Source organism: Anthonomus grandis, unplaced genomic scaffold (assembly GCF_022605725.1).
Source record: "Anthonomus grandis grandis unplaced genomic scaffold, icAntGran1.3 ctg00000325.1, whole genome shotgun sequence".
In the NCBI taxonomy this organism is placed as follows: Eukaryota; Metazoa; Arthropoda; class Insecta; order Coleoptera; family Curculionidae; genus Anthonomus; species Anthonomus grandis.
In genome coordinates this window covers 120,484-131,976 of record NW_026088461.1, presented here as the reverse complement: position 1 = coordinate 131,976, position 11,493 = coordinate 120,484, and the positions used below count along the sequence as shown (strand labels likewise).

General features: G+C 30.8%; 1 long non-coding RNA gene across 1 annotated transcript; it reads right to left on the bottom strand.

Moving 5' to 3' along the window:
- Positions 1-329: 329 nt before the first annotated feature.
- Positions 330-11,247, bottom strand: LOC126749567 (uncharacterized). The gene is made up of 3 exons (XR_007665140.1): positions 10,198-11,247; positions 5,576-5,667; positions 330-756 (listed from the first exon to the last, which is right to left on the bottom strand). It is a non-coding gene; the product is annotated as an uncharacterized LOC126749567 (long non-coding RNA).
- Between the last annotated feature and the right edge of the window lie 246 nt (positions 11,248-11,493).

Below are 11,493 nucleotides of genomic sequence, written 5' to 3'. Positions count from 1 at the left end.
AAAAATTAATAATTGCATCCTAAATAAACCCCAAATACCAAATTTGAACCCAATCGGACTCATAGCAAAAAAGTTACAATAGTCACGTGACCCGGAAGTCAAATGTCAAATATCTGTGAAAAATTAATAATTGCATCCTAACTAAACCCCAAATACCAAATTTCAATCAAATCAGACCAATAGTTAAAAAGTTACGGTAGTCACGTGACCTTAAAACATAGTCATGTCAAATATCTGTAAAAATTTATTAATCTTATCCGAAATAGGTACTAGGTACCAAATTTCAACCAAATCGCACCAATACCAAAAAAGTTATGATACTCGACTAACCTTAAAAATAAATAATTTCAAAAAATTTTTATTTATATCCCAAAAGCAATGTTTAAGAATTGTTAACATTTATTAATAATAAACTAAATAGTAAAAACTCACCAAATATCTAAATTTTTATTTTAAATTAAATAGATCATTACGACTGACCCGTGTATATATTCGAATAATTTTAATAAAATAATCGGGCAAATTTCATTTCGTCTCACCCCGGTATAAAGACACTGACATTTCAAAAAAACGGCATTTTTCGAAGACGTCAAAATGTTTGCCGAATTTTCCTGGCCGCAATACACAATTTCCCCAATTGATATGCACAGATTCGGAAAGCCCATTCATTTTCTGATTCGGTGCTTCCTTTCCCTGATCGTTTCCGGTTCATTTTCATTCATAATTTTACAAAAAACCCAACCAAGTCCCGGCCACCTGTCACGAGCAAAAAATTTGTATCCACCATGCGTCAAAGTATTGTTCCCACCAGCCATTTCATCAGAGTTTAGGTTGACACCTCCAATTACCTGCAAAAACGCAAAAAAATGGACTTTTTTCATAAAATCGCATTTTTCGGGTACTTGTACTATCGCTGGAACCTTGAAATTTTAGTATGTATTGTAAAACAAAATTTCGGATCCGTTAGATGTTGTTTGATCTTTTCACCATGTACAGGGACGCCGCAAATGAATTAAACGCGAAAATTCAAATTGCTCAGAACCTATTAAAGTTGGAAGATTGTAATTTTACACAAATACTGGGGTTATTAAAGTATTTAATCCCTGAGAATATAAATGGTCCAGGTGCCACCACTAAAAAGTTATTAAATAAAATGTGATTTTTGGGTCGGACCTTCATGGGTAAAGTTCATTATTGCTCGCCCTGTATGGTTCCCAAAAATTTCGGTTATATGGCATATGAAAGGTAAAGGATGAAGTTATTTTTTGAAAAAAAAATTTTCCCCAAAATAAGTATCGTTTGGCGGAAAATCCCAAAAAACTGAAAATGCCAGAACTCGTAAAATAAATTTTTTACAAAAAAAAGCTCCAAGTATGTCAAATCTCTTATAAAATAAAGTCTTTTCGCCGAAACACTTTTTTTATAAAAATTTTTTTTTAGCCTCTGGAGAAGTTTGAATTTTTTTTTTAGTCACTTTTGTTCGCTTATAACAACTCACCCTGTATACCGATCGGGCCCAAAAAGTATACAGACATGAATTACTATAAAGTCTTTTATGCCTAAAAATTTCAATTTTTTTGACAGCGTTAAAATTGAGATCTCGTGCAAAAATGAATTTTGACCGGTTTTTTTACGAATTTTTGACTTTGAGACAGTACCACTCCGTTTGGTGGTACCGGAAAAAAAATTCGTTTACGGATCCATCATTCCCAATGTATTGAGAGACCCTATGCCAAATTTCATCGTTTCGCTAGCCATACAGCCAAAGATATGAATTTTTATTTCCAAAAAAACACGATTTTTCGGACCCGAGGTCGCGTGCATAATATAGTCGCTGACGCTCCTATATAACAAGTATAGTCGCTTCGCTCCTATACTTTTGGTCCGTGGGGACCAGTTTGGAACCTTTAGGTCCTGTCAGTGATGGGCCTTAGAGGATTTCTTAAAACAAAACAAAAATTATCAGGTGTACCAACATTTATATGCCAAGGAAAGAGATGACCAGTGGTTGGGGTATCATGCTTCAAAGAACCATAATTTGTTATATAGTCGCGTTGTGTGTCGATATACTGTCTTATATTTCAAATATCTGTCAAAATATATTAATTGTATTCTAAATTAAGCCTGAATACCAAATTCCAACAGAATCGGACCAATAGCAAAAAAGTTACGGTAGTCACGTGACCTGGGCTGAAACTCAAATGTCAGTTATCTGTCATAATTTATTAGTTGTATCCTAAATAAACCATAAATACCAAAATTAGAGAGAAGTTCCCATAAGGGTCTATTTATTGAAATAGAACAAACGGGGTTTTACGTCGATTTGTTTTAATTTTTCTTTTTATTTTCAACAGTAATAGTCATAAAATATCAAAAGAATTGACAGGAGGAGAATAAGAAATAAAAGAAACCATCAACGAATTGAATCGAAGCTATAGAAGCCGAGATATTAGTAAAAATGTGGGAAAAACAAAAGAAAATTGGTTTTTTCCCACGGTATCATTTTTTTTCTTAAAATAATTATTGACAAATTCTAATTTTTGGCCCTAAACTGGCAATTTTCACAAAAAAAACCCAAGAAAAAAATTTTTTTTTTTTGGTCGAAAGTTTTTTGCATAAGGGTCTATTTATTGAAATAGAACAAACGGGATTTTACGTCGATTTGTTTTAATTTTTCTTTTTATTTTAAAATGTAATAGTAATAAAATATCAAAAGAATTGACAGGAGAAGAATAAGAAATAAAAAAAACCATAAATTGAATCGAAGCTATAGAAGCCGAGATATAAGTAAAAATGTGGGAAAAACAAAAGAAAACTGGTTTTTTTCCCACGGTATAATTTTTTTTCTTAAAATAATTTATGACGAATTTTTGTTTTAGCCCTAAACTTGTAATTTTCACAAAAAAAACCCAAGAAAAATTTTTTTTTTTTTTTGGTCGAAAATCGAAAGGGGTATACTCACGAAAAATTTTAAAAAAATGGTTTTTATTTTTTTATAAATAAAATATAACTCTGACAACTTTTTGTCTTAAACAAAAGTTTTCGGAAATATTACGAGGTATCCGTGCGTTAAAACGAATCGGTTCTAGCTATTATACAATCGGAGAAAATTGGAAAAAACTATTAAACATAAATATCGAATTATCAAGAACCCTATGGAAAAATTTTAATTTTTTATTTTTCTATCCTGTACTACTTCAGAGTATCTTTAAAAAAGATTATTACCAATTTTACTCTAAAATGAACGGAAAACCTATTTCTTTGCATTTTGCGATTTTCGTACAAAATCCGGGGTCAAAATGACAATTTTTTCAAAATATGCTCCGAATTCAAAATTTCTTTTTTCTGGTTAAAGACCATTCAAAAACTAGTAAAAAAGCCTAATAACAAAAACTTCCACGATTTATACGAGTGGCACAATATAAAGGTAAAATTAGGTCCCATAAGAGTCTATGTATTTACGTCGATTTTTAAAATTTTTCAGTTTTATTTCGAAAGGCAATTGTAATAAAATAAAAAAAGAATTAACAGGAGGAGAATAAGGAAGAATAGAAACTATCAACGAATTGAATCGAAGCTATACAAGTCGAGATATTAGTAAAAATGTGAAAAAAAATAAAAGAAAACTCGTTTTTTCCCACGGTACCATTTTTTTTGTTAAAATTATAATCGACAAATTATATTGTAAGCCCTAAGTTGGCAATTTCCAGTAAAAAAAACCCAAGAAAAAAAAATTTTTTTTTTACTCCAAAATCGAAAGGGGTATAGCCATGAAAAATTGTGAAAAAATGGTTTTTATTTTTTTCTAAATAAACTATAATTCTGACAACTTTTTGTCTTAAATAAAAGTTTTCGGGAATACTACGAGGTATCCGAATGTTAAAACGAATTGATTATAGCTATCACAGAATCGGAGAAAATTGTAAAAAACTATTAAACATAAATATCAAAATATCAAGAGCCCTATGGAAAAATTTCAATTTTTTATTTTTCTATCTTGTACTACTCCAGGATACCTTTTAAAAAGGTTATTATCGATTTGACTCTAAAATGAACAGAAAACCTATTTATTTGCATTTATCGATTTTCGAACAAAATCCGGCCAAAAATGAAAATTTTTCAAAACATGCTCCAAATCCAAAATTTCTTTTTTCTGGCTAAAGACCATTCAAAAAGTAATGAAAAAGCTTTATGACAAAATTTTTCAAAATCTATAATAATGCTACAATATTATGAAAGAAGATAAGTTCCCTTTAAAGCCTATGTATTCGAACCGATGATTTTTTAATGTTTTTTAAAAAGGCAAATTTAAGAAATAATTTAACTAATTAAGATAAAAGGAATAGGGTAATACAAAATATTATCTATAAATATATACATATCATCTAATAGCAGATTTTAATCAAATAGGAAATTTTGATAGTCACGTGACCCTAGAACTCAATATTTTAAAATTTTGTAAAAAATCAACAATTGCATCCTAAATAAACCCCAAATTCCAAATTTGAACCCAATCGGATCAATAGCAAAAAAGTTATGGAAGTCACGTGACTTTAAAATTCAATATGTCAAATTTCTGTCAAAATTTATTACTTGCATCCTAAATAAAGCCCAAATACTAAATTTCAACCCAATCGGAACAATAGCAAAAGAATTATGAAAGTCACGTGACTTTAAAATATAATTTGTCAATTATCTGTTAAAATTTATTAATTGTATCCTAAATAAAGCATAAATATCAAATTTGAACCCAATCGGACTCAAAGCAAAAAAGTTACAATAGTCACGTGACCCGGAAGTCAAATGTCAAATATCTGTCAAAAATTAATAATTGCATCCTAAATAAAGCCCAAATACCAAATTTGAACCCAATCAGACCAATAGCAAAAAAGTACCAATAGTCACGTGACCTGGAAGTCAAATGTCAAATATCTGTCAAAAATTAATAATTGCATCCTAAATAAACCCCAAATACCAAATTTCAATCAAATCGGACAAATAGGAAGAAAGTTAAGGTAGTCACGTGACCTTAAAACATAGTCATGTCAAATATCTGTAAAAATTTATTAATCTTATCCGAAATAGGTACTAGGTACCAAATTTCAACCAAATCGCACCAATAGCAAAAAAGTTATGATACTCGACTAACCTTAAAAATCAATAATTTCAAAAAAATTTTATTTACAACCCAAAAGCAATGTTTAAGAATTGTTAACATTTATTAATAATAAACTAAATAGTAAAAACTCACCTAATATCTAAATTTTTATTTTAAATTAAATAGATCATTACGACTGACCCGTGTATATATTCGAATAATTTTAATAAAATAATCGGGCAAATTTCATTTCGCCTCACCCCGGTATAAAACCACTGACATTTCAAAAAAACGGCATTTTTCGAAGACGTCAAAATGTTTGCCGAATTTTCCTGGCCGCAATACACAATTTCCCCAATCGATATGCACAGATTCGGAAAGCCCATTCATTTTCTGATTCGGTGCTTCCTTTCCCTGATCGTTTCCGGTTCATTTTCATTCATAATTTTACAAAAAACCCAACCAAGTCCCGGCCACCTGTCACGAGCAAAAAATCTTTAACCACAAAGCGTCAAAGTATTGTTCCCACTAGCCATTTCATCAGAGTTTAGGTTGACACCTCCAATTACCTGCAAAAACGCAAAAAAATGGACTTTTTTCATAAAATCGCATTTTTCGGGTACTTGTACTATCGCTGGAACCCTGAAATTTTAGTATGTGTTGTAAAACAAAATTTCGGATCCTTTAGATGTTGTTTGATCTTTTCACCATGTACAGGGACGTGGCAAATGAATTAAACGCGAAAATTCGAATTGCTCAGAACCTATTAATGTTGGAAGATTGTAATTTTACACAAATAATGGGGTTATTAAAGTATTTAATCCCTGAGAATATAAATGGTCCAGGTGCCACCACTAAAAAGTTATTAAATAAAATGTGATTTTCGGGTCGGACCTTCATGGGTAAAGTTCATTATTGCTCGCCCTGTATGGTTCCCAAAAATTTCGGTTATATGCCATATGAAAGGTAAAGGATGAAGTTATTTTTTGAAAAAAAAAAATTTCCCAAAATAAGTATCGTTTGGCGGAAAATCCCAAAAAACTGAAAATGCCAGAACTCGTAAAATAAATTTTTTACAAAAAAAAGCTCCAAGTATGTCAAATCTCTTATAAAATAAAGTCTTTTCGCCGAAACAATTTTTTTATAAAAATTTTTTTTTAGCCTCTGGAGAAGTTTGAATTTTTTTTTTAGTCACTTTTGTTCGCTTATAACAACTCACCCTGTATACCGATCGGGCCCAAAAAGTATACAGACATGAATTACTATAAAGTCTTTTATGCCTAAAAATTTCAATTTTTTTGACAGCGTTAAAATTGAGATCTCGTGCAAAAATGAATTTTGACCCGTTTTTTTTACGAATTTTTGACTTTGAGACAGTACCGCTCCGTTTGGTGGTACCGTAAAAAAAATTCCTTTACGGATCCATCATTCCCAATGTATTGAGAGACCCTATGCCAAATTTCATCGTTTCGCTAGCCATACAGCCAAAGATATGAATTTTTATTTCCAAAAAAACACGATTTTTCGGACCCGAGGTCGCGTGCATAATATAGTCGCAGACGCTCCTATATAACAAGTATAGTCGCTTCGCTCCTATACTTTTGGTCCGTGGGGACCAGTTTGAAACCTTTAGGTCTTGTCTGTGAAAAGCCATAAGGTAATAAAAAAAAAATCAAAAACTATCAGGTGTACTTAGGTGAGTCGGGGAGGCTAACGTTTACCTGCCAAGGAAAGAGAGGACCAGTTGTTGGGGTATCATGCTTCAAAGAACCATAATTTGTTATATAGTCGCGTTGTGTGTCAATATACTGTCTTATATTTCAAATATCTGTGAAAGTATATTAATTGTATTCTAAATAAAGTCTGAATACCAAATTCGAACAGAATCGGACCAATAGCAAAAAAGTTACGGTAGTCACGTGACCTAGGCTGAAACTTAAATGTCAGTTATCTGTCATAATTTATTAGTTGTATCCTAAATAAACCATAAATACCAAATTCAGAGAGAAGTTCCCATAAGGGTCTATTTCTTGAAATAGAACAAACAGGGATTTTACGTCGATTTGTTTTAATTTTTCTTTTTATTTTGAAATGTAATAGTAATAAAATATCAAAAGAATTGAGAGGAGGAGAATAAGAAATAAAAGAAACCATCAATGAATTGAATCGAAGCTATAGAAGCCGAGAGATTAGTAAAAATGTGGGAAAAAACAAAAGAAAACTGGTTTTTTCCCACGGTATCATTTTTTTTTCTTAAAATAATTATTGACAAATTATAATGTAAGCCCTAAGTTGGCAATTTCACGTAAAAAAAACCCAAGAAAAAAAAAATTTTTTTTTGGTCGAAAATCGAAAGGGGTATAACCATGAAAAATTGCGAAAAAATGGTTTTTATTTTTTTTTAAATAAAATATAACTCTGACAACTTTTTGTCTTAAACAAAAGTTTTCGGGAATATTACGAGGTATCCGTGCGTTAAAACGAATCGGTTCTAGCTATTATACAGTCGGAGAAAATTGAAAAAAACTATTAAACATAAATATCGAATTATCAAGAGCCCTATGGAAAAATTTCAGTTTTTTATTTTTCTATCCTGTACTACTTCAGAGTATCTTTAAAAAAGATTATTACCAATTTGACTCTAAAATGAACGGAAAACCTATTTCTTTGCATTTTTCGATTTTCGAACAAAATCCGGGGTCAAAATGACCATTTTTCCAAAATATGCTCCGAATTCAAAATTTCTTTTTTCTGGTTAAAGACCATTTAAAAACTAATAAAAAAGCTTTATGACAAAATTTTCCACGATTTATACGAGTGCCATAATATAAAGGGAAAAATTAGGTTCCATAAGAGCCTATGTACAGGGATAAGACAACCGGGCTTTTACGTCGATTTTTTTAATTTTTCAGTTTTATTTCGAAAGGCAGTTGTAATAAAATATAAAAAGAATTAACAGGAGGAGAATAAGGAATAATAAAAACCATCAACAAATTGAATCGAAGCTCTAGAAGTCGAGATATTAGTAAAACTGTGAAAAAAAAATAAAAGAAAACTCGTTTTTTTCCACGGTAGCATTTTTTTTCTTAAAATGATAACTGACAAATTATAATGTAAGCCCTAAGTTGGCAATATCCATTAAAAAAAACCCAAGAAAAAAAATTTTTTTTTTGCTCCAAAATCGAAAGGGGTATAGCCATGAAAAATTGTGATTAAATGGTTTTTATTTTTTTCTAACTAAACTATAACTCTGACAACTTTTTGTCTTAAACAAAAGTTCTAGGGAATATTACGAGGTATTCGAATGTTAAAACTAATTGATTACAGCTATCACAGATTCGGAGAAAATTGTAAAAAACTATAAATCATAAATATCGAATTATCAAGAGCCCTATGGAAAGATTTCATTTTTTTATTTTTCTATCTTGTACTACTTTAGGATACCTTTCAAAAAGATTATTATCGATTTGACTCTAAAATGAACAGAAAACCTATTTCTTTGCATTTTTCGATTTTCGAACAAAATCCGGCCCAAAATGAAAATTTTTTCAAAACATGCTCCAAATTCAAAATTTCTTTTTTCTGGCTAAAGACCATTCAAAAAGTAATGAAAAAGCTTAATGACAAAAATTTTCAAAATCTATAATAATGCTACAATATTATGAAAGAAGATAAGTTCCCTTTAAAGCCTATGTATTCGAACCGATGATTTTTTTATTTTTTTTTGAAAGGCAAATTTAAGAAATAATTTAACTAATTAAGATAAAAGGAATAGGGTAATACGAAATATTATCTATAAATATATACATATCATCTAATAGCAGATTTTAATCAAATAGGAAATTTTGATAGTCACGTGACCCTAGAACTTAATATTTTAAAATTTTGTAAAAAATCAACAATTGCATCCTAAATAAACCCCAAATTCCAAATTTGAACCCAATCGGATCAATAGCAAAAAAGTTATGGAAGTCACGTGACTTAAAAAATTCAACATGTCAAATTTCTGTCAAAATTTATTACTTGCATCCTAAATAAAGCCCAAATACTAAATTTCAACCCAATCGGATCAATAGCAAAAAAGTTATGGAAGTCACGTGACTTAAAAAATTCAACATGTCAAATTTCTGTCAAAATTTATTACTTGCATCCTAAATAAAGCCCAAATACTAAATTTCAACCCAATCGGAACAATAGCAAATAAGTTATGGAAGTCACGTGACTTAAACATTCAATATGTCAATTATCTGTTAAAATTTATTAATTGTATCCTAAATAAAGCATAAATACCAAATTTGAACCCAATCGGACTCATAGCAAAAAAGTTACAATAGTCACGTGACCTGGAAGTCAAATGTCAAATATCTGTGAAAAATTAATAATTGCATCCTAAATAAACCCCAAATACCAAATTTCAATCAAATCGGACAAATAGGAAGAAAGTTAAGGTAGTCACGTGACCTTAAAACATAGTCATGTCAAATATCTGTAAAAATTTATTAATCTTATCCGAAATAGGTACTAGGTACCAAATTTCAACCAAATCGCACCAATACCAAAAAAGTTATGATACTCGACTAACCTTAAAAATCAATAATTTCAAAAAAATTTTATTTATATCCCAAAAGCAATGTTTAAGAATTATTAGCATATATTAATAATAAACTAAATAGTAAAAACTCACCTAATATCGAAATTTTTATTTTAAATTAAATAGATCATTACGACTGACCCGTGTATTATTCGAATAATTTTAATAAAATAATCGGGCAAATTTCATTTCGTCTCACCCCGGTATAAAGACACTGACATTTCAAAAAAACGGCATTTTTCGAAGACGTCAAAATGTTTGCCGAATTTTCCTGGCCGCAATACACAATTTCCCCTATTGATATGCACAGATTCGGAAAGCCCATTCATTTTCTGATTCGGTGCTTCCTTTCCCTGATCGTTTCCGGTTCATTTTCATTCATAATTTTACAAAAAACCCAACCAAGTCCCGGCCACCTGTCACGAGCAAAAAATTTGTATCCACCATGCGTCAAAGTATTGTTCCCACCAGCCATTTCATCAGAGTTTAGGTTGACACCTCCAATTACCTGCAAAAACGCAAAAAAATGGACTTTTTTCATAAAATCGCATTTTTCGGGTACTTGTACTATCGCTGGAACCCTGAAATTTTAGTATGTGTTGTAAAACAAAATTTCGGATCTTTTAGATGATGTCTGATCTTTTCACCATGTACAGGGACGTGGCAAATGAATTAAACGCGAAAATTCGAATTGCTCAGAACCTATTAATGTTGGAAGATTGTAATTTTACATAAATATTGGGGTTATTAAAGTATTTAATGCCTGAGAATATAAATGGTCCAGATGCTACTACGAAAAAGTTATTAAATAAAATGTGATTTTCGGGTCGGACCTTCATGGGTAAAGTTCATTATTGCTCGCCCTGTATGGTTCCCAAAAATTTCGGTTATATGGCATATAAAAGGTAAAAGATGAAGTTATTTTTTGAAAAAAAAAATTTTCCCAAAATAAGTATCGTTTGGCGGAAAATCCCAAAAAACTGAAAATGCCAGAACTCGTAAAATAAATTTTTTACAAAAAAAAGCTCCAAGTATGTTAAATCTCTTATAAAATGAAGTCTTTTCGCCGAAACACTTTTTTTATAAAAATTTTTTTTTAGCCTCTGGAGAAGTTTGAATTTTTTTTTTAGTCACTTTTGTTCGCTTATAACAACTCACCCTGTATACCGATCGGGCTCAAAAAGTATACAGACACGTAAGCCCCAAGAACCCATATATCCTGAAAATTTCAACTCGATTGAACGCTTTAAAATTGAGATCTCGTGAGCAACTCGATTTTTACCAATTTTTTTACGAATTTTTGAATTTGAGACAGTACCGCTCCGTTTGGTGGTACCGGAAAAAAAATTCGTTTACGGATCCATCATTCCCAATGTATTGAGAGACCCTATGCCAAATTTCATCGTTTCGCTAGCCATACAGCCAAAGATATGAATTTTTATTTCCAAAAAAACACGATTTTTCGGACCCGGGCCCGCGTGCATAATATAGTCGCAGACGCTCCTATATAACAAGTATAGTCGCTTCGCTCCTATACTTTTGGTCCGTGGGGACCAGTTTGAAACCTTTAGGTCTTGTTTGTGAAGAGCCATATAGAATTTCTTTAAAAAATCAAAAAATATCAGGTGTACTTAAGTCTGGTCAGTCAGGGGGCCAAAGTTTATATGCCAAGGAAAAAGAGGACCAGTTGTTGGGGTATCATGCTTCAAAGAACCATAATGTGTTATATAGTCGCGTTGTATGTCAATATAATGTGTTATATGTGAAATATCTCTCAACGTATATTTATTGCATCCTAAATAAA